Source organism: Microcebus murinus, chromosome 20, assembly GCF_040939455.1.
Source record: "Microcebus murinus isolate Inina chromosome 20, M.murinus_Inina_mat1.0, whole genome shotgun sequence".
NCBI lineage: Eukaryota > Metazoa > Chordata > Mammalia > Primates > Cheirogaleidae > Microcebus > Microcebus murinus.
The window spans coordinates 22,316,240-22,337,022 of record NC_134123.1 but is presented as its reverse complement, the minus strand read 5'-3'; the positions used below and the strand labels follow the sequence as shown (position 1 = coordinate 22,337,022).

The window sequence follows — 20,783 nt, the reverse complement described above, 5'->3', positions numbered from 1 at the left end:
GTATGGGACAGAACGCAGGCCTTCCTCCGAACAGGGCACACTCACCTTCGTAACCACTGGAGGCTGCTCTGCCAAGGCCTAAACACACAGATGTTTTCATTCACGTTTCTCTGCCGGAACCCCTATCACTGCAGCGCTAATTCCATAGATTAATTTTTACCCCCAAATCATAGGTGGAACATTGTCTCATTTACTGACCCACCCTCTCCACCCCAGAAGCTAAATCTATCGATGACATACACAAGAAAGACACAGATGAGTAACCATTTCTTTAAAGCTGGGATTTCAAAGAGTTTTTCCAAATTCATTTTAAGTTACAAAGCCCAAGTTTTAAGAAAACAAAAATAAAGACACTGCCTTAAAACAGCTTTACATGTTAGGTACAGAGGTCATTCCCTCTCTCCTTTCTCTCCTTCTCTCTTTTGTTTTTTTAAATAAAAATATTACTTCTGAAAGGGCAAAGAGAATTTGCCATGCAAGACTTTTATGCCCAGGGGGATTCTTACATTTGTGTTTCTAAACCTTGAAATTGAGAATTTTAATGAAAAAGCAGACAGATGCTTAAGGACAGCATCGCAATCTGGGTCCATACATTGCAGGAGAGAGAGTGAGGCGCTTTGTTTGGGGCCAAGAAAAAAAAAAAAAAAGAGGTGGACTCCTATTTTGTTCCTGGGCCATCCCCACCGGCTGACACATCCCTTTACACTCCCCATCTGATGCTAACCACTGAATTCTTGGAGGGGAAGCAGGTTGGAGGGAGAAGAAGGAAAAAAGGAAACAGGAAAGAAAAAGCAAAGGGAGATGGGATACTGCCTGTTTACATAAATCATACTTTTTTTAAAAACAAAATTCTCAGCACAGTATCAACTCCATAATATGTACCAAGAGCTCTTTCACATGTGAGTTAAATCAATTAAATGCTGTATCGGAAGCACAACAACCTGGATGGAATTTTTTTTTTTTTTCAAATGAACAATTTCATTTAGTTTGCAATTCTCCCCTATCAAGCGACCACTTCTAAGCACGGGACACACCACACGAGTAGACAAAAGATGACCCTTTTCACGCTTTCTCCAAAAACAATTCTAGAAGCCTCTTTTCTTATCTTTTCATTTTAGTGAATTTTTGTTCAAAAAGAAAAAAAAAAAAAATCTGTGCTAATCTGACTTCAGAGCCCCGAGCTGAAATTTCACATATCCTCCAAGTGAGCCAGTGTTTTAGAATTTGGATTTCTATTGAGGCTGTTCCAATCGCCAGTGAGGCCTACGGTAAAATGTGCTTCATGCTGTTCCGTTTGTCTCTCTGCAGACAAATAGAAACTGTGAAATTTAAAGAATGGATGAAAAAAAAAAAATCTAAAACAAAGAGGTTAAAAAAATAGGACAAATGTTTTTGCTTTTGTGTCTCCCTGGAGCAATTGTTTGGGGGAGTCTGCATTGACAATAACCATGAGAAGGCCATCTAAAGGCGATGCTCACACAAGGGGACTCCTTGCCTGCTGCCTTTGGTCTGGGAGAAAAAGTACCTTAGCTCCGTTCTCCAGGAACAAAAGGCCAGGGCCACGGAAGGGGGGAGAGGTTACAGGAGCTTTCACATGGAGCCAAGTGTCAATGCTGGTTCATTTTTCACCCGTCTTAGTTGGAAGGCAGCTCAGGGAACTTCCTAATGACTGCTTTTCCCTCTCTCCCTATTATTTCTAAACCTAAAAGAACAAAACAATAATATTTTTTTTAACCTAAAACCCATCATCCTATTAGAGGAAAGCCTTTGGGGCCTACAAAGTCAGATTTTCCTCTGTCCTTTCCCCATCCTATTTTCTTTTTTTTGGGGGGGGGGGTTGAAGGGGCTTCCAATTGTAGATCATGGAAATAAGAGGTGCTAGACATTATAGTCATTTTTCGTAACACCAGAATGGCCTTCCTAGCTACAAAAAGGCAGAAAACGGGGTGGGGAGGTGGGGGGAAAATGCACACACACAAAACCCAACAGGGATAGTAGGTGGTGGTGGGGAGGCCACAGGGGCAAGGCCCTGAAACATTTTCTTTTTTTCACAGCATGAAGTCCACTAATGCCAGCTTCAGATTTGCAACTGAATCAAAGTCTCAGAGTCGTCATTACAAGGGGTTTTTTTGGGGGGAAGGGGGAGCGGGAGGAGTGGAATGGAGAAATGGACAACAAGGATGTGTTAAAGACATACAGAGACAAGGTGTGGCAGGGGTAAGGGAGGGGGACATGCAAAGAAAGGAAGCTGAGATGAATCACCGCGTGCCATGGAAATACCAGGGCAAGTGGATGTCAGAGTGTTTAACCAGATTTGAAGCTGGGAGCATCTTCCCCAGCGGGCAAGCCCTAAGAGAGGCAAAGACCTGCGACCCTCAGCCTTTGAACCCAGACCTGGCAGCTTAAGAGCGCATCATTCCGGCCCCCCCCCCTTCCCCAGGCAGCCAGGGCTCTGGCTGAAAAGCAAGGTGGGGGTAGGGAGGACAGGGCCCTGCAAAGCAGCACAATAAACAACTCAAATATGAGCGGAAATGACATCAGCAAAGTGAAGGACCTGTTTACTGCGGATCAAAACAAAACAAACTTCCAAACCTTTTGTGTACACAAGATAACTCTATAAAAAGCCTTCCTAAATGTCACCAGGGTCGACACATCAGCATCTCAACAAGAAAATACATGACAGTTACCATGGAGGGGGGGACGCTCTGTGGAAGGGGCTAAAGAAGATGGGGGGGTGGCAGATAAAACCAGAAGGGGCCCAAAACCCAGTTGCCCTTCCTCCCCTCTGCTGACCCTTAATATTTATTGGTGTTTATAATCTAAAAGCCATGCTCTGTGTTTCACTTAATACAAGGCCAGACAGCGTTGTCTAATGAGGCAGCATTACAATCAGCTTGTAATACTGAATTTTTAATGCTGCCAAGGATTCTGTTACATAATAATATGAAAAACAGAAGCTGAAAGTGGGCTTGCAGTGACAGGACACTCCAGGTTCCAGGCAGGCGAGCACCACAAGCCCAGCTCCCCTCTCCTCCCCTCCACCCACCCCCACCTTCTGATTTGCAATCAACCCTCCATCCCTATACAGGAGGTCGGTATGCAAACCAAGAGGATTTCTTAGGAAATCCACACTTTTCGTGATTATTATTGTTATACTCTCTGATCCAAAGTTATAGTTCAAGAGTTTGAATCCTAGCTTATCTGGGGTTACAAGTCCGAAATGAAAATTAATTTTTTGGAAGGGAGGGGGGCCAAAGAGACAAAGAATACAAGGGAGGAGAGGGGGTAGCTTATTTTAAGCAAACCAAGAAATTTGGGGGAAAAATCACAGAGGGAGAAAGAACTCAGGGGGGAGGAGGGATTGAAGTCTGCCGACCATATTCACAGCTGCCGAACTCAGTTTACATTGGTGTAATTTAAAAGCATATATATAGCCGCCGTTGCTCCTCTCTGTAATACCCCAAGACTGTAAATCTATAACCACTGCAATGATTTAGTGATTAAAAACATGATAACATATTGTGTAACTGCAAACCACAGAACCCCTGCCAACTCTCCTCTAAGATAAAGGGGAAAAAAATATATAGAAAATGTGTTGCTTGCAGCGATCTTCCTAAACCCAAAAGATTTTAATAAAAGAACCTATACAGCAGACGAATCAGAAAAGGGTGAGTGAATTCTGTGTGAAGCCAGCAAAGGGAGGGGGGGGGAAAGGCAGCTTTATGTGGGATTCTTTTCCTTGTACTAACAAATTACGACCTAAACATGCCTTTTCTTTTCTGTCTCTCTCCCCCTGCTTTTTTTTTTTTTTTTAATAGTTTGTTGTAACTGGAATAACTGGTCTTGTGCACTGTCTTGCATATTCAAAGCTGCTTTGTAATCGGATCTGGAGACCCAACCTTATTTGCTTGAACTCAATAGGGGTTTTTTCTGCCCCCTCCTCCCTGTTTTGTTTTGGATTTGGTATTGTGGGTTTTCTGTTGTTGCTGGGAGCACACGTCTATGCAGGCAGAGGCTCTGGTGCCTTTAAGCCACAGAGCAAACACCTGAAAGGGGGAGGCACAATTTGTAACGTGGCAGGAGGAGCCTAAAATATACACACACACACAAAAAAAAATAAAATCAAAGCAGCTGTAGGGGTTTTGGCCTCTGAGCAGCTGACCTGACCTGGTTCTGTATATTCTTTTATTTCTCCATTGCAGGATTCCTGCACCTTGGGTTAGACTGGAACTCAACGTGACCCTCAGGAGAAGGCAGTCACTGAACCCGGGAACACTGCTACATATTTAATGGGGGTGGGGGTGAGTGTGAGCACATGCATATGCATTCAGACTCCCCCAGTGTAGACATCCCCCCAGTGTGTACCTACACACACAAATCTGTCCAGACTGCCAGGCCATGGGGCCACCTCCAGCCTACCTTACTCAGCCCATGCCACTGAGAGCCTGAACGCTCCCTTGCTGCCCCCCAAAATCTTCACGCCTACAACTCTACCCATAAAAACACGCATGCACAGACGAACACTCCTCCAGAGACTTTATATGTTTAAAAGTCCACAGATCTGAATCGCCTCCTCTCTGGACCAGAGCAGGGCAGTTTATTCAGAGAAATCAATAGGAAAGAGCATTTGCAAATATTTATATAAGCCCTGTGCGTTTCAGCATTAAGTAATTAAAAACTAAAACCCGAGGAGGGGGAAGGGAGAAGAGAGACAGACAGAGGAAGGCTGCTGGCCTAGAGTGAGTTTTCCTGCCCACACCTCATCTTCCCAAACCACAGTCCTTTCAAAACTGACTCCGCATACACTTTTTACGAAATCCTGTTCCTGCACCATTTGCTGGACTATTTCAAAATCATCTCCAAATATGGATTCACCTACTAGCAAGCTTCCAAGACTGACTATACGTGTCTGTATTATCTCTCACACACATATACACACAGCAACTCTTACTTTTGACACTGCTTCAATCTCTAATACACACTCTTTCTCTTATATTCCTATCTCTCATTTACTTGCACCAGTTAATGAAATCTAGCATTGTAAGATGAGGGCCCCCCAAAGTGGTAATTCAATAAGCAAATTCCCACCCCTTTAGCCTCAGAGTACTTCCTACTCCCCTCAACCCGTATAAGATTCCTACACTTGGGGGGAGTTCAGTGCCTCAGCCCCCACATATAAACAGATTAAAAAAAAAAAACTTCAGTAAAATAAAGGAGTTTTTAAATGAGCCACTATGAAGTGGACTTCCCTATATTGTTCCTGAGGGCTGGGCATTAAATTCTGCCTCTAAATCCACTCTATGAAGCAAGCACTGGAGCACTCACGCTGCAGATATTGCAGAAATTTACAGTAAATGTAGGTACACGATTGTAGCACGCTGCCCTATTGATTATGCAGATTGTGATCAATCCTCTCCTTTCTCCCACTGCCCAAGCCTCTTTCAGAGGACCTCCAAATAAGTTGGTCTGTAACTAGCCATTCTCCCAAAGTAGGGGGGGTACTAATTTTTAAAAAATATAATAAATCCTCAATGGTACCCCCCCACAAAGGGCTCGAGTCTTTTTTTAATTCCAAAGTGAATTTATGTTCTATAATTTGCATTACAGCCCAGCGATCACCCATATGTCATATTCTTCAAAGGTACTTAACAAACCCCCTTTTAAAAGTCACTAGAACTGGAGGCCAGAAAAAGGCAATCAGCCTCCTCCTCCCATATAGTCCTTAGATCAAGTTTCAATAATTGAGACCAATAAAAATTGTCATATTTACCCTACTTCAAAGCAACAAGGGGGAAAAGTTAAGTCTGGGTGATTTTTGAAAGCACTTGCAATCAAATGTGCCACAGTTGAAGGAACAGCACAACATTTTACAAAAGTCAGACTGTGAGCAACAGATTAATTCGCAAAGTAAAATACATATATTTTGCAATTTAATAGGTCCACAAGAAGCCTACTGAGTCCATACACAATTTAAATATATACGGTGCATAAAATACACTTAGATCTACTCTCCAATAGATATGCAAAAAAGGTGTACATTAAAATGCATAATGTAAAATTCAGGAACACGGTTTTTGCATCTAGGGGAGCTGGGCGAGAGGTGAGAGTCGGGAACCGAACGTAAACAATCCCAGATTCGCGTGAGCAAAAAAAAAAAAAAAAAAAAAAAAAAAAGGAAAGAAAAAAAAAAAAGAAAAAGAAAGGAAAAAAAAAAAAAGGAATCCTCCGATGTCTCTCAACTCAGCTGGTGGAGGAAGGCCGGCCAGGCTCGGTCTGGCCCTGGCCGGCGGCGCAGCCCGAGCCCCCGGGAGCCCCTAGTGTCCAGGGCAGAGCCCCCTCTGGGCGCTCGCGGCGCTGCCAGTGGGGCAGGGCGGAGGGCGCGCAGGTAGAGGATCGCGCGGCCGCCTCGCCCCGTCCCGGACCCCCGGGCTCGGGTCCGGCTCCCGCGTCCCCGGCAAGTCCAGCCCCGGCGCGGAAGGCGCCCGCCCGGCCAGCGGCGGCGGCGGTGGCAGCGGCGGCCGCGGTGACTGCTTCGGGCCGGGTGCGCGCCCCGCGCGGCGGCTCAGCCCGGGGCCCCGGCACCGCTCGGGGTGGGGCAAAGTTGGGGGCCGGGGGCGGCGGGGGCGGGGGCGCTCGGCACCGCGGACCCCCCCGCCGGCCGCCGCCTTTGTCTCGGCGCTGGGACCCCGGCCGCCCTCCCGCCCTCGGCCCCGCGCCCCGGCCGGCCCTGCCCGGCGGCGCCTCCAAACTCGCCGCGCGGGCCTCGCCCTGGGCGCTCCACCCTCCCGGGGGTCGCCGGCGGCCGCGGCGCGGGGGCCGGGGAGGAGGGGGCGGCCCGGGCTCGGCGGCGGCGGCGGCGGCGGCGGCGGGAGGAGGAGGAAGAAGAAGAGAAAGAGAAAGTTTGGCGCAGGGGGAAGGCGAGCGGGACGCAGCGAGCGAGCAGGGCGCGGGCGCGGGGAGCGCGGGCGGCGGCGGCCGGGCGCGGGAGCCGGGAGGGGGCAGGACGAGCCCCATGCAAAGCAGCCCGGGCGCCCCGAGGAGCCCCGCGTCCGGGCGGTGGCGGCGGGAGGAGGAGGAGGAGCAGGCGGCGGCGGCGGCGGCGGCAGCGGCGGGAAAAAAAAAAAAAAAAAAAAAAGAGGGAAAAGTTGCCACTTACGCGGTTGCTTCTCCGGCGGCGGCGGCTGCAGCGGCGCTGCTGGCGACGGCGGCGGCGGCGGGAGCTGGCGGCGCTTTTAATCCCGAAAAGAGGCGCTCGGGCCGCGGAGCCCATCAAGGCAGCAGCGGCGGCTGGCGGGGGTCGGCGGCGGCGGAGGACGCGCTGCTGGCGGCGGCGGCGGCGGCGGCGGCGGCGGCGGCGGAGCTGGAGCGCGCTCGGCGGAGCCCGGGGCGGGAGGCGGCCGCAGCCGGGGAGCCGGAGCCGCCGCCGCCGCTGCCGCCGAGCAGCATGGTTGGCGGGGAGTTTACAGCCCCCGGAGCGGGCAGGGGCCACGGAGGAGAAGCGGCGGCGGCGGCGGCAGCGGCTCTAGGCTGTAATTGGGATGCAAAGCAGGCGGCGGCGGCTGCGGCCGGGAGGAGGAGGAGGAGGAGGCGGCGGCGGTGGCGGCTGCAGCGGTCGGAGGGGACGCGCTGGAAGTGGGAGCTGATGAGTGAAAAGAAAAAAAAGTCTTTGGATCTTTATTCTGCTAATTAGTTTCCTGCAAAAAATGGCTGTGATTAATTCAGTGCGCATGTGCTTCATTACCCAGGCACGACGGGAAGGGCTAATTAGCCACCTTCTGGATCAATAAGATTCAGCAAAAAAGAAAAGGGGGAGGTGGAGGGAGGCAGAGGGGAGGAAGGGAGGAAAAAAAAAAAAACCAGGGGAAAGTGATGAGCAGGGCACGGAGAGCAGGAAGAGAGGATGGGAGAAGAGCCTAGGAAGAGGGAGAGAGGCACCAAAAGTTTATGCATGTATTAAAAACACATACACACACACATCCACGACACACACACACACACGCGCGCACACACACACATCGAGAAGTGAAATGCAGAGACGCAACAATAGGAACCTGGCTAAGATTTTTTTTTTTAAGATTTTTTTCTTTCCTTTTTTTTCTTTCTCTTTTCTTTCTCCTTTCTTTTTCCCCTTCTTTCTCTCTGTTGCTCTATTTTTTTTTAAGCAAATGCAGTAATGTTTAAATTAAATAGGAAAAGAGCATCTTCAAAGAAGGGGGGGCGATAATGGAGTGGGACAGCTTAAAGCAAAGGTTTAAGTGAAAGAGCAGAGACTTAGAATAGAGGCCACTTTAAATTGCAAATCTGAGGTTTTTTAACTGACGGAAAATTACCTCCCCCCAAATCAGAGGATGAAGGAAGAAAATATGGAGAAAACTTTAACACATACCATAGACTAGACAAAAAAATATATATGTAAATTTTGTTCTTCTGAAATAAGATGCAATCAATCTTCTCGGGTTCTTTAGGAGGAGAGGGGAAGAGAGGAGTGATGATTAGAAGATATAAAAGGGGCAAAGTGAATCAGGACTGAAAGGGGGTAACTTTAGAGAAGACAAGAAAAGGAAAAGTTGCACTTGGAAACAAGTCCAACTTTCTACCTTTCTGGACTTAGGAGAAAAGTAAAATCAATTTTCTCGTGTAAAACCTGGAAAGCAGATGTTTTCAAAACACAGGAAGCTATTTTGCCATCAAAAGCAGGGATGTAATAAAGGCAGTGAAGAATAATTTCAGACTAAATTCATAAGAAAGAAAGCCAATATATTTAAATATCGAGAAAAGGTCTAGAGTGTAGAAAGAGGGGAAATTACATACCCCTTTCCTAATGCCAAAAAAAAAAAAAAGTCTTACAGCTACCTCCAACAGTTTGGAGCAGAGTCACGAAGCCAAAGGGCTTGAAATGAGAGGATGGATTTCAGATAAAGACTAGGAGCGGTGCATCCCACCAGAGCCCAAAGGAGATCCCTGGAATCAAAGACAGAAGCCAGGGACCCTGCTACTGCACCGATTCCCAGTACATCAAAGCCATCACTTAGGCTGGTGCACGGTACCTCCAAAAAGCAAGCAAACAAACGCAGGAAGAACAAGAGTGTCTCTCTCTCCCTCTCCTCTCTCTCTCTTTCTCTCCCCCCCCCCAAATCCTAGACTCAGCGTCACTGCTACTGCAATAGATTTTTTTAAGTGACAAGTTGTATTTATGTAAGTTCTAAATATGAACTAGTACCATTGAAATTACAATGTCTGGAATAAAATAAAATGCAATCTGTACTTTAAGTGATCTGCAAACAAAGGTAAAAACAACATTTATGTTTTTGAAGGCATTATTAGTAAACCCTGTAACATCAGGTAGAGAGAGTGCTCTAAAACTTATTTTTCTTTGGGGGGGGGAATTGCCCTAGCCTACCAGGATTATTTATTTGAGAAGGAATTTGAGAATTAATCAGGAAATCTGTTTGATTAGAAAGTAATTCTTCATTTTGAGAGATTTTTCCAATGCTCTTAAGAGCACGCAGCTTCTTAGGCAAGACTAGAGGGAGAAAACCGGTTGAGGATTTTGCAGGGTTACCTCATCTAATCCTACTGAATTCACTCTGGGAATAATGCTATTTTATTTAGGGGGAAAAAAAAAAGAAAGAAAATACATTTAGAAAAATCGGGGGTTTCCTCTCTATGAGCCAAATCTGGGTTGCCATTCAAACTTTTCCTGGCTGCTTCTCCATGCGGGACAGCTGATCAATAAAGCCAAGTCCAGCTTGGCTTGCTACAGGTTTCACCAGTCAGTGCTTGCAAAACCTTTGTCATTTTCTAAAAATAAAAAAGCTAAAAGTTATTGTAGAAGAAGGGGCTTTTTTTTTGTCCCTTGCACAATGTGTCTTTTGTGAGGTTAATGCCATTCTGGGATCTCGATAGCCCTGGACAATGGGAACTCTCCAGGAGACTGCAGAGACTCTGGCTTTTTTCTTTCTAGCCCCCCCCCCTTTTTTTTAAAGGAAGGATGAAACATTCCTACAGTCCAAACACAACCTCTACTTTGATTAAATAAATATTTATCTTTATTGTAACCATTGTATATTTTTTACCTTCAGTTTGTCCGGTTTCTGATTATTATTTTAAATTTTTCATTGGCAACAGTTAATCTTTTTTTTTTTTCCCTTTCAGTCCAAAGTGCAGGTCAATGTAAAATGTAGCTGACTGAAGGAAGACTGGTAAATTCTGAATTTTCCATAATATATCAGGTAAGGAAAATTGTTCAGACCCTTAGGAGTATGTTTGCTTCCTATTTATCTTGTCTTCACGAATCTTCATGAATCTGTTAGTTTGTTTGTTTAAAGATGTAGCAGAATTAAATTTCTCCTTGTAGATCTTGAAGATCACTTAAATACTATGTATTTATTTTCATTTAAAATGTAAATAGTACTAGAAGTGAACTTGTAGCTTGTTTCTTATATAAAACAGTGTGGAGGAAGTCAGTATTCCATTGGTATAAGCTATTTGGAGGAACTTCTGGATATAAATGTATTTCACGTTGCAACATAGGAAAATGTCAGCTTAATCTGGTAAATACTTATGCTAATTTTACTGAGTGAATTCGTTATAAGGAGGAGAGGTACCAAGCTTGTATGATTGAATAATGCTTAGACGATAATCCAGCATCTATATGGATTATTTTACGTACAAAATGAAAAAAAGGAAACAAGAAATTCAGAGTCTAAATCCTTCATTTAGCTGGCAAGAGGACAGAAAATTTTAGACCAACCTGTTTTTAAGACATTTACATTAGGTAGGGAAAGTGGAATGTAGGGCTAAACATTGCATTGATGTATACGTTTTTTCTGCCCCTCACTCAAATGAATGGATGTATATATAAACACAAAGATATATGCATAAAAGGGTACATAAATATACATTTGAGAGTGACTTCAAATGTCTTTGCGTGTGTGTGTGAATATATACGTGCACACAAATATACAAGGTGCACATAAATGCAGGTATTGTACAGAGGTATGTGAGTGCTCTCTTGATGGGGGTTTGTGTTTCCAGATGTGTTTGAAGCCACTGCTTTGCAAATATAATATAGAAATGTTGGTTTAATGTTGAAGATGTGAATGGTGAATTTGAGTAAGAATCTGCTCCCCTGCAATTTTCAGAATATAGGGTTGCAATGTGAGCAGCTATTATTTGGTCCAAGGGCTAAAGATGCGATGGGCCAGTCTTAAGGGGGATGGAGGATGGAGGGGTTTTAGGAGATCTCACTTCGAAACAGCATAGCTCTGGGCCCTGCGTTTTCTTTTGCAGGGGTATTGGGGACAGAAAAAAAAAAAAAAAAAAAAAAGGAAGGGGAAGAAAAAAGCAAACCCCAGGGCAGGCAGGAGAGGTTGAAAGGACGTCTCTCTGTGCAACTCTAGAGCTAGATCTAAGAGAAGGTTTGGAGGGTGAAGAATGTGCGAGTCCCTTTTTGAATGTGTATTGTTATTCTAAGTCTATTGTATGTACGTGTTGCAGTCCTTTCATTTGCCACGACAACATATGGATTCCATAAATGCAGACATGCCGAAGTGCATCTGTCTGGATAGTTAACACGATCCAAACATCCCTCCTCGTTCCACTAACTCGGGCTCTTCCTCCGGCTCCCCGGGCAGCGCTCTGGGCCGGCCGGCCGGTGCCCCAGGCTCGCAGCGCCCGGCAGTCTCGCCCTTTTGTGGTCTCTGCCCGAGATCCAAAGTGCCGCGCCGAGGAGGCGGGCTGCTCGGAGTGCTCGGGTCAGAGACGCGGCCGCCGCCGCCGCCGGCCTCTGTGTGCGCGCGGGGAGGAAAGGGTTAAGCAGCCCGAGCCCGGGGAAGGGGCTGCGCTCATCCTGGAGCGAGGTGCAGCCACCGGCAGCTGTGATTTAGGGGTCAAGTCCGAGATCACCTTTCTCCTGCCTCTGGAAATGGCAGAAGATGAGGTAGGGAGGGAGGAACGGTAGAGAGCAGCAGCCAGGCGCGGCACGTGGCACTCCTTCCAGCCCACCCCCCATCGCCCCAGCCCACCCCCTAGCCCCGGGACAAATCGGACAGTTCTCTTTTCTCCTAGGGATTCAGGGTGCGGTTCTTCTGAGCATCCGGAATTACTCCATCCACGGCTCTGCCCTACGGTTAAACCCCTGTGCCCCAGCCTCAACCACCAAATCAGAAAGTTTGCTCTCAATGCGCCAAGGAGTGAGCCGCTAGGTCTGGGTAAAAATTGCTCCCCGTTTGGAAAAAACAGAGGTGCCCCTGGCAGAATGAAGGAGTTTGGTTGTTGGTGCCAGCCCCTCAGACTCGAGCCCCACAGTCGTGATCGGATGTACACAGGTGGTGTCCATTACATGCAGCCCCTTGCTTTGTGCCTACACACTCAGTCAGGTCAAAAGCTCTCTTTGCCCCAACTCGGGCAGCCTGGAGAATACTTTTGTCAAAATATTTTTCACGCCTGAGAGATAACCAAAAACCAAATTCAGGTTTGTTTCTGAGGCGTTTCACTGGAAAAGAGCAAAGTGTCTGAAGTCCCCTTTTGCCTTGGCACAGCGTGGGGTCGCCAGGCTGTGGGTCTTAGCACCCAGGTGACGTCCTGGGGGCTTCGGGGACGCGCACGATGCCCACAAAAGGGGCTTTAATTGAGAAAGAACTCTCCGAATCCACCTCCATGAGGTTGGACGGTTAGGACAACGACAGCTCTTTTGGAAAGTTACTCCAACAAAAATGAGTTTTTGGTGGGAAAAGAACTGCCTGGAAATGACAGAGAGAAAGGGGAACTAGGTCTCAGGGGGACAGGAGGCAGGTGGGGGGTGCAGGGAGAAGATAAGGACAGGAACCAGGAGGTTCGCGGGACAGGGCGTGTGGGGCGCAGCCGGGGAGGCTCCGCTCTGCGCTCCCCGGACTCTCCCTCCAGCTACCGGGGTGACGGTGAATCACCCCCGATTTTAGCTTCTGCTTCCAGGGCCAAGAGCAAACCAGCTGGTCCAGAAGGCAGCTGAGGTCTGTCTTCTGAGCCCAGCCGCCCCTAACCCTGCCAGAGCCTCCAAACCGCGGAAATCAAACCAAATTGGCCGCTCGAATCTAGAGAGGTTTCATCCCTGGGGCAAAGGGGAGGGAACAAGCCTTTTTTTTTTTTTTTCTTTTGAACTCCTGATTCAAAAGAGACCACAACCTACTCTTGAGTGCCATCCCCAGTACATGGATTGTGGGTATGTTTCATTCTTTCTTTCTTTTTTCCTGTTTCTCAGAAGTAAAACCTTTAAAGAATTAGCCCCAAACTTGGAGCGCCCCGGTCCTTGAAAGAGTTCCAAATGATAAAGCCTGCCCTTCATTTCGAATACATGGCGCATTGTGAAAATGAAGGGCAATTAGTCAGTTGCAGGGTTTGAGTCAGATTCCCAGTTTCCTCGGCTCCTTTGCAATGGAAATCTGAAATCCAACCTTGGGGCAGGAGGTGCGCGGAGCCCGGTGCCTGTCCCGGGTTCCACACCACCGGCAAGCGGTGGCTTCCCTCTTGGTGACCTGGTACTAGAAGTTTGCGCCACATCTAAAGCCTGGGGCGGGTGAAGAAGAGAGCGAACTAGCCTTACCACGACGCAAGAAAGTGAACAACTCGGGGGCAAGAGACCCTCGGTCCGGGCTATGTTCGCTTTGGGGATTTCCAGGGGCATAACTTGGGGGAATGAATGGTGGTGACTTCTGACTCGCCAGCCCGAGGCACCAAAGGGAAAGCCAGCAGAAGCACGGGCAGCGGGCTTGGGAGCAGGGCTGTGAGTGGGCAACTGAGACCTGGCTCCCATCTGCACGTAGCCCGCCAGGGCCGGCTCAGAGAGACAGTGCCCACGGTGGCACGTGCATTGTTGACACGCAGACACGCAGGCGTGCGCTAATGGAGGGATGCGCGGCTGAGCAATCCCCCCGATGCTGCATTTCTTGCAGGCATGGCTTGTTTAATGGCCAAGGAATTGAGTGCCTCTTCCCCCACCCCTCTTTTTTTTTTTTTTTTTTTTTTTTGCTGAGAAATGTAAAAAGGAACCTATACCGCGTACATATTCTGAAGAAATGTGATTTTTTTTTCTTGAGAAATACCTAGCCTCATAATATTTCTGATTTAAGGGACGAGGGAAATCTTTGAAGTGGAGGAAATCAGTGGGGGACGAAGTAGCTTTTCCTGATTTTTTTGTGCCTCTCCTCAAAGCCAGTAATGGGATTTAAAATGAGAGATTCCCAGTCCTCATTCTCCCTCCCATTCCATTTCACTCTATTCGCCCCAGAAAACATCTGCGGTAACTGACTGCACGTCTAAGGGGACGGTTTTTAAAGAGAAACAAGGTTTGGGTAACGCATCAACTTTCTTTCTCTTTTTCAAATGAAGTTGAAAAAAAAATTCCAAGGACAATTTAAGCAACAAACGACATCGAACAGTTATTTTTCTAAAGCAAAAATTTTCCGATTCGTTTGTTTCCCATTCTCAGAAATAGAGAAAAAACGCGAATCCGATCTTCCTGCGCGCTGACGGCACGAAATCTGGGGCCCGCGCTTGGTTAAGGCTGGTGGGCGGAGGGCAGGGGGGGCCGAGGAGTCTGGTGTGCGCCTGGCCTGGGGCGCGTCGGCTGGGGCTCCAGTTAGCCAGGCTCCCTGTCGGGTGGCCCGAGGACCCAACCTGTGTCTAGGCAGCGGGCCTGGGACTGGCCCCCTGTGGGATCGGGGCGCGCCCTGACAGCCGCCTCCCGGTTTAATTCCAGAGCTCAGCGGGGCAGCAGGGACATTCGACGCCAGTTTGCTCTGGCCTGGGCGTAAGGCGCACCCTTTTCCCGTCTGCTCTGCGGTCCCGTGGACTGGGTGTTGTAGAGACCGGCGCTGTCCCTCCCCCAGCCCCCACTCTGTCCCCAAGAACAATGTAATCCCGACAGTTTTCCCGGGATGCTGATCCCAGTTCACTGAGCCAGCGTGTGCGTCCCTAATGTCCGGCACACACAACGCTCCATTTCGGGACCCTTTTCTTCCTGCCAGCCCGGGGCTCCCGGGAGGAAGCCTGTGCACTCCGGCCCCTAGAGACACCAGCCTGGGCGTCTGGGCTCGCGATGAGCCTCTGCACTGGGACCCGGGCGCCCCTCGCAGGTGCGCGCAGGGCACGGCCCGGAGGCCCCTCGGCTGGGCGGAGAAACCAGCCCGGGAGAAGCAATTCGATCATCCCATTGCGCCCCTGCGGGTGCCCAGAAAAACCACCAGGCCCAGGGCCACGCCCCAGCAGCAGCCTGGGAAGGAAACGCCTCAGTGGCGGGCGCCCCTCACGCCTGGAGCCGCGCCGCCCAGACCCAGAGCCTGCCTCCCCTCACCCCAACTCCGCAGCCAGGGCCGCTCAGCGTTCTGTTCCCTTCAGGCGGTCCTTGCCTGGCTTCCCAGCCCCTTTCGGGCCACAGATGCCCCACCCCTGCCCCGCAGGGCGCTGAGATGGGGGCACTGAACCCGACTGTGGGAGGACACCTCACAGAGTCCCAGGCAGTCCTCCCCCTTTCCCCACCAACCGAGGCCTGGGGACGGAAGGAAGGCGGTTCTGCACCCCTCGGCCCCAGGTGCAGAGCTGGGAAGCGGGGCCCTGATGGCCACTGAGGCCGGCCAGAAACCGGGCTGGCGAGCCGGCGGGAGTGGGTGTGTGGAGCTAGCGAAGGGCCGACTGGAGGGGTGCCCGTTTCTGCGTGTTTGGTGCTGCACGTCTCCCTCCCTCTCGTTCTGTCTAGGAAGAAAAAGGAAAGCGCATTTGTGGCGACCCCTCTTTCCGCAGTCTGGGAACGCTGCAGCAGGAAGAATTGCTCATAACGACACTTAAGCCCCGACACTTGAATGCTAAAGGTTAAACTTACAGTCTTCAGGGAAGGGCTTCCTGCCAACTGGAACAGTGGTGCGCGCTGCCACAGGCCCTCCTCCACCCCAGCCTGGCCCCCTTCAGGTACTGCTGATGTCGCTGGCTCTTGGCATTTGTGCACTTCAGCCAGGGGAGCCCCAGAGTGCTGGCTCTTCCCTGCCCCCCACCTTCAGGGAACTTCTCTTTCCTGGCCTCCCCCATATTTTGCCTGTGGCTGTTTGAACCTCAGTTGGCCCTTGGGATCCCTGCCCTGTGGGTTCCGACTAGTTCCCCGCTGTGAAGTTGCAGTGAACCCTCCTTTGCAACAGAGATGCAGGTGGATACTTTGAGAGAACCCGCACTCACCCTTGTCCCTTTGCACTGGGCACTTGGTGGCCCCTTCAGCTTGGTGCAGGTAAAACCTAAGCTAATGCATTGAATTTAGTGCCCACCCTTGGAGGGGTCTGCAGGAAGACTCTGGCTGTAATTTTCAGGTGGGAAGATTCCCCAAAAGGAATAGCCATGGGGGTCTCTATCCCAGGGGCTGTGTGCTTGCAGCCTGGAGCCAGAGCACCTCTTCCCTTTTCCTCCTGACTCCCAATCACCCCCCTCCTCATCACCACCACAGGCACCAAATGGTGGTGGGATTCAATTCAATACCCTTACAAAAGCTATTTCAGTAGGAGATAGGTGCTGTAGTAAAGAGAATGGGGGCTAGCTCTCAGAAGCCAGGCAAGGTGGCCCTTCTCCCTTCCTCCCTCCCTGAAGAGCCCATATTTGTTAAGCACCTACAGTATGTTAGCTCTCTGCCAGGCACTTTACATGTAATTGCATTCAATTTTCCCAGTGGCCCAGGGAAACTGGTATTCTTAGTCCCACCTTATAAATGAGGAACACCAGATTCAGAGAGGTTAAGTCACTCCCTTAAGGTCACACAGCTATTAAGTGGCTCAGCTTGAATTCAAAACCCGGCCTGTCAGACTTTAAAGCTATTTCTATTACACCAGCTGCCTCTTGTCAAGGTCAGGAGAACTAGAGAACCCAAGGGAAGATAAAAGATGTTCAGTGCAGACAGGCTGAGGGGAGGGAAAGAAAACTATTGTGGGAAGGGTTCCCTGGTTGTGTGTATATTCAGAGCTAAATTCAAGGCTAGGAGACAAGGCACTGATGGGCATGGAGGATGTTCACTAAAAGAAACAAGACAGAAAGGACAATGAAATGTAACAACATAAACAAAACCCCAGGATAACTGCAATGTAATATGACCCATGAAACAACTGCCCAGTGTACCCCAGGGTTTGTGGGCCTGAAATGGCCATACCAGAGGAAGTTCATACCAGGCCTTTTTGTTTTTCTTTGTACGTTTTCTTACTGTGTCTGAAGCTCGGGCAAGTTCCTTACTTCTGTGAGTCAGCGGGGCTAACAGGAAGGGATGATCAGATGACTGAGTACTCATGAAAAAATATTAGGAAATCCAGTAAACTGGGAATAAGAGAGGTCAGCAACCCCCAAGAGCAGGCCTCTTTGGGGTCTCCTGGTCACTCTAGTGCTCAGTTTTGCAATCCCTAGAGTCAAGAAGTGTGTGTGGTAGGAGGTCTGTCGCGCACCCCCCCCCCAGGGGTTGGCCACGTGAGAGTTGTCCACCAACTCCGGCATCCTTGTGTAGCACCAGCCAACCAGCCACAGAACCGCTTCATGGGGGGTTCTGCAGCAAAGCAATGGGCTGATCACTCCTCCTGGTGCTTAGCTGGGTTGCCACCAGCTGAAGCTGCACCAAGTGCAGTGTACCTGGCAGGACTGGCCGGGCCCACACGGAGGGGCTGCTGAAAGCCTTGTTAAGGAAGTACTTGTGACTAGGCAATCCAATTACATAATGCTGCAAAAATAACTCTGGGCTAGGAGTCTTGTCAGGGTGACGTATTTTGTTAACAGAGAGGAGTATCAAATATCTATCTTCTAACCCAAGGGCTGAAAGTACACTTTCGTGCACTGACCAGAACCCTACCCTCTGCCCCCACAGGGGAAGTTATGGCAGGGGGAATGGGAAAAGCAGCAACTGAGGCACAGCTTTTCTCTCCCCTCCCTCCCCCCCCCACACAACTAAAGCCAACTGTTCAATTTAACTATATTCCTCCAATTTGTAAGTCCATCTACAGGGACACGTATACCCACATTAGTCTCGCAATGTCCCCTGCTATAAACTGATCAGGGGAAGTTGCAGGAGAGAAATGAAGGGAGAGACAAGAAGAAAGGAGAGAAAGACAGAGTGAAAAAGAGTTTTGTATTGTTTTCTTGGAGGGGAGGAGGGAAAGTGGTGAATTGTCTTATGTATCTAGACTAGGCCTCCTGGCCTTGCATTAGGGTGACCAACTGGTCCCAGTTTGCCTGGGACTGTCCCAGATTTAAAACTGTTTCCCAGAAGCTCTCACAATTCTGAAAAACAGAGACAGTTGGTCACATTGTACCTCCTATAGGCTGTGGCCAAATTTCAACAAGGGACAGAAATGATGATCAAAATAAGCTATGTCCTTTCAACCCAAAATTATTCAAAGAATGACCTAAATGAAATATTTCATCATAGATGTAAAGGCCCTATTTCCAGGAATTTGAAGAAAGAGCCATACACTTCCCCCTCCCACTACCGTTTTGAACTCTAGATCTTTCCAGGTGGAAAAAAATACCTGCTCCATCCACTTTGCTTTTCAGATAAAGTTTCCAGATGTGCCTTTTCCGTTTGAAAATGTCCTGAACTCCTGCCATGTTTTGTTTGGGGCCCTTTTATATCTTTTTTTTTTTTAAAAAAAAACTCTGCTTGAAAGCCATTGTAACTTGTTTTTTATTTTCCCACCTCATTTCTTCTGTGGGGGTCTCAATTCCTCCCTGTGGCATCACGGTCCCATACTGAACTGTATCCAGATCCTTTAATATATTCTCGTTGAGTCTGTTAGCATTTTCTGTTTCTTAATGTTCATAATTACAGCAACTGATCCTTTCATTCTAAACTGCAGCCTTCCAATCCATCCTTAATCTAGATCCATCTGAACCCCTTCCAAAGAAGACACGAGTATAACCAATCCCCGCCCCTGTAAGACACTCACAGCATCTGAGCTTATGACTTGCATCCGTTTCCACCTCTATTCTTTTTTTTTTTTTAAATCAAAATGTCTTTAAAACCTCCTTGAGCTAATTATAAAAGCAAATAGCTTTCCCTCCCTGAGTCCCATTCCTTGGCTTGTAAAAATGCAGTTCCACTGCGAGACCACCTTGTTGCAGACGGGGGAAAAACCTGCTCGTGGAGGATGCTGCAGAGAGGAAAGGGTGAAGCGGGCTCGCCTGCTGCCCTCCCCCAGCAGGCGCTGCCTTTATGGAGTCTATTTCCAGTCTGTTTACCTGGCAGGGACCACGTGACCCAGCCAGAAGGAAATGCTGACATCATTGTCTCTCTCCCACGTGTGCGCCTCCCTCCCTCCTGCTCTGCCCCGCATTCCGGCATCCGTCCTCGCCGCGCCGGCCCCTTCCCCCCACACTCACGCCGTCCTCCACTTATTTCTCTGTCTCTCCCATGTCACACTTTCCTTTGTTTTCTTTCTTCCTTGTAAGCCGGCTTCTAGACCGTCTTCCGCGCGCGCGCGTGCACACACGCGTACCCTTCTGGGTGTCCCTGTCCACCTTCCTTTTTTTCCTTCTTTTTAATCTTGCAGCTCTATGGCCACTGCGCCTTCTGTTTTAAAAAAAAACACACTTCCTCTTTCTCTCTGGATTTGAGATTTCTAAATTAAAAATAATAATAATAATAATAAAGTCTGGAAGGCCTAGAAAACCACCTTCCAGGCCAAGGGTGGGGTTTGGGGGAGGGTGTGGAGGGCGAAAGCAAGCAAGGCTGCTCAGTCCAGCCACTCAATTTCCTGCTCCACTGGGCTTCAGAGATTTAGGTGTTGGGGGTTTGGTCCAGCATGCCTTATTTATTTATTTATGTTCAGCCCTGTCCTCTTCCAGTCTCCGTCCCACATTTTCATTGCTGCTGCTGACCGGGGCGCCCTCCCTTCCCCACAGCCAGACCATAGGTCCCTGCAGCTGATGGCCTTGGACGCAAGGAGCACCTGCAACTCGCTCCTGGTATTTTTTTTTTTTTTTTTTTTTGCTGCTGCCGTTGCTGCTGCTGTGACTTGCTGCCCACTTTATAAGGGGCTGAGACAAGAGGCTCCCCAGCATCCTCCCAGCCTGGGACCCAGGGTGCTGGGAAAACCAGTAGGCAAAGAGGAGAGGCAGTGGGCAGCGCAGGTGGCTCCTGCCAGTTCAAAGGGCTATTTGTAAAAGGAACCCAGCAGCAGGGTTCTGGGGTTCGGCTGCTCCAGGGGAGTTTCTTGGTGCATGTGGGCACAGAGGCAAAGCATGCAGTTTAGAGGAAATGCTTCATAAAGACAAGGGAGCCTTGGTTCAAAAGGAGCAATCTAAATAATAATAATTTAAAAAAAGACATGGGAGCCTTAAACTGTGTGTTTATTCTCACAGCAAGGTGGAGAGATACTGTGTTCCTGGAAATTGCTTTGAAAGTAGACAGCCAGGTAAGAGAGGCCAGAGGGTGAATCAACAGGGACAGCTCTCCTGGGCCCCAAGAGGCAGAATGCAGAAGGCCTGCCCTCTTGCTGCCACCTCCCAGCCCAGGCTGTTACTCCTGGGCTTCTACATCTTTTAGTTTGGGAGCAGGAGGTGGAAGGAGGCACAGGAAGGTCACACAAGAGTGAGACTATTAAGTAATCATTACTTAGGTGTGAACTCATAATCCCCAACACTTGTAAAGGTGGGACTCCACCAAGAGCACGTGAATACTTTAATGGGCGTTTTCCACTGGGTTGTACAGAAAATGTGAAATACGGCATCCTGTTGGAAAACCCTGCTAAGGTCTAGAGATGAGATCTTCAATGTTAAGACAGTACTGGTCTTCC

General features: G+C 48.9%; 1 protein-coding gene across 1 annotated transcript in view; it reads right to left on the bottom strand.

Moving 5' to 3' along the window:
• ZFHX3 (zinc finger homeobox 3) overlaps positions 1-7,302 on the bottom strand; it is a 246,264-nt gene extending 238,962 nt beyond the window's left edge. Inside the window, exon 1 of the mRNA XM_012742368.3 lies at positions 7,157-7,302. The gene's annotated coding sequence lies outside the window, so the exon portion shown is untranslated. The remainder of the gene's footprint in view (positions 1-7,156) is intronic.
• Positions 7,303-20,783: the final 13,481 nt, after the last annotated feature.